The 2,653-nt window shown below is 41.1% G+C and overlaps 1 non-coding gene across 1 annotated transcript; it reads right to left on the minus strand.

Moving 5' to 3' along the window:
- Window positions 1–228: 228 nt before the first annotated feature.
- Window positions 229–301, minus strand: TRNAK-CUU (transfer RNA lysine (anticodon CUU)). Its single transcript has one exon. It is a non-coding gene; the product is annotated as a tRNA-Lys (tRNA).
- Between the last annotated feature and the right edge of the window lie 2,352 nt (window positions 302–2,653).

The raw sequence follows: 2,653 nt of genomic DNA on the forward strand, positions 1-2,653 counted from the left end.
GAATAACTAATAATAGATAAGCTTCAATGTATCACTAGTTGCCTCTGGAGACTTGAAAAAGTTATGGAGGAAGTGGCAACTACTGGTTTTGAATGTAAATTCTTGGATACTATTAGTTTACATGTTTAAATAATAATAAAAGTTTATAATTTCAAAAAAAGTAAATAAATGAAAAAAATAAAATTTATTTGGCTGTTCTGGGTATTAGTTGCAGAACATGGGATCTACTTCCCTGACCAGGGATTGAACCTGGCCCCCTTGCATTAAGAGAGCAGAGTCTTAACCACTGGACCACCAGGAAAGTCCTATGATTGTCCCTATTTTAACTTAGGAATACTAGGAGAAGTGAGGATGAGGAACTTGGCCAAGGTCACACAATTCATCCATGGTTAACTTGAAATTTAAACTCAGAAGTCAGCCTGTGGATTGGGTACTTCCCACCACAATTGGGAAGTACCAAGGAAAATGAGAAGTGGGAGACCATAAGTTTTGGCTAGTTACCAACCCTACTATCTGCAATTTTTTTTTAATATGTTTCTATAAGATTCTGCTGACTGACCCTCTGGGTTCTCATCGGTTGATTGAAAATATTCAAAAACAGAGAATAAATCATCTGGTCTCCTCTTCCTCTTGCTCCTCCACAATTGTCAGCTCCTGCCTCTTTCTCACCTTTCTTGGTCACATGCCTTCTCAGTTTCCCCCTCCTTTCGTGTCCCTGAAATATTATCCCTCTGAGTTCCAGTCTCAGCTCTCATTTCTTTTCCCTTCTTTTGATCATCTCATCCACTCTCAAGACTTTCTTACAACCCCTGAATGACTCCATAACCTTTTCCTCAAGCTCAGACCTCTATTCTAGGTCACAAACAAATAAAAGCTCTATATACAGATCTACTTCAATATATGTATCTGCTAAGGTCCATTGCACATAATTGTCTCCTTTCCTAACTTCTGCTCAGTTCAGTTCAGTCGCTCAGTCATGTCAAACTCTTTGTGACCCCATGGACTGCAGCATGCCAGGCCTCCCTGTCCTTCACCAACTCCCGGAGTTTACTTCTGCTCAGCTGATAAGAAATTTGGTTTAGCTTCATGATATTTCAGTGTCTTTTCTCCTCATGCCACTTGGGTTTGGTTTATTTAAGGCAAAAATAGCAAACTAATCCCTCCTTGTTATTTTAACTAAAGGTATATTTGTTACTTTTAACCAAAGAGTTAACACATGCTGCAAGAGGAACACTCCACCTGTCAGCTGAGGCAAGGTCCCAGTTGCTCAGGAGGCCAGTCGCGACTCCAAAAACTCCTTCTTCATCACTATCATCATCCTGGGCCTGGCATCTGATCTCATGATCATGGTCAGAAATGGAAAATCAAAGGCTGATTTTGATTTTGGCTACCGTCCATGGGGTCGCATAGAGTTGGGCACAACTGAAGCAATTTAGCAAACACGTAAAATAGACAACTAATGAGAGCATACTGTATAGCCCAGGGAACTCTACTCAGTGCTCTGTGGTGACCTAAATAGGAAGTAAATACAAAACACAGAGGACATATGTATACATATAACTGATTCACTTTACTGTACAGTAGAAATTGTACAATACAACGCAACATTGTAAAGCAACTCTACTCCAATAAAAATTAATTTTAAAAATTCCCAGATGATTTGTATATACAATAAAGACATAAAACACACTTTTATCTAAAGAATAAAATATCTTTCCCATGGTATAGGAGGCTGATCATGACCCATCATCTATTTATCCCTTTCCCAACCCCTGATCTCAAAGGGCTCCCTCTGTAATCTGTTTGACAAATTAAGGAACATGAGGCATCAAAAATCTAAAGAGGCAATTCCCTGTCTTCTTCATCCTGGCCACCCTAGGGCCTAGCACAGTCCCTACCTCACAAGACACATGCTGAGTCAAACTGAACTGGATCAATGAACCCTTTAAAACACAGATTTCTGAAATAATACAGTACTACATTCATATTGCATCTTTCATCCAGGTATGGTCTAACCGGAACAAGAAACAATGCATGGAGAAAAGACAGTCAGTGTCATGAGCTAGACGCATCTTACAGCTTCAGACATGGAAGATGTCATCATGGGGCAGGGGAGGTGGGGACATGGTCCTGCCTGTGAAATCCTTGCTGCTGTCAGTTAATTTACCGCCTGAAGTCAAACCCATGCTCTATATATTAAAGCACAACCCCCACCTTTCTTTTGCTTAAGAAGAGCAAACTTTCACCACAAAGATACAAGAACAACAAATATTGATCTTCTTGACGGATGGTACACCTCACACCACAGGCCACTCAAGCATCTGCTCGTTACCACCCAGCCCTCCCCTTTGTGGAGAAATCGTGCCAAGCGGCCTCCTGTGTTGAGCGACTGCAGATCGCAAATATTTAAAAGAAATAAATTTCTCTGAATGAAAGCACCTTTCTTTGTTCTTCAGCCCCCTCTCCTCCCAAGTCATGTTGATTCTGGGGCTCTGCATACTGCCAGCACCTGGACTTTCAATTGTTTGCTTGCCAAGATCGCTGTGGTTTCCTTGCTTGGTTTTAGGAACCATTATAAGTACAGTAGCCAATGAAGGTGTGTTTTCTTTCTCTCCTGGCAATCTGTAGGGGAAGCATGGGCTTCAGGACACCT

Source organism: Bos grunniens, chromosome 5 (genome assembly GCF_055505025.1).
Source record: "Bos grunniens cultivar Pamir isolate PY7600 chromosome 5, Bosgru_T2T1.0, whole genome shotgun sequence".
NCBI classification, from domain to species: domain Eukaryota; kingdom Metazoa; phylum Chordata; class Mammalia; order Artiodactyla; family Bovidae; genus Bos; species Bos grunniens.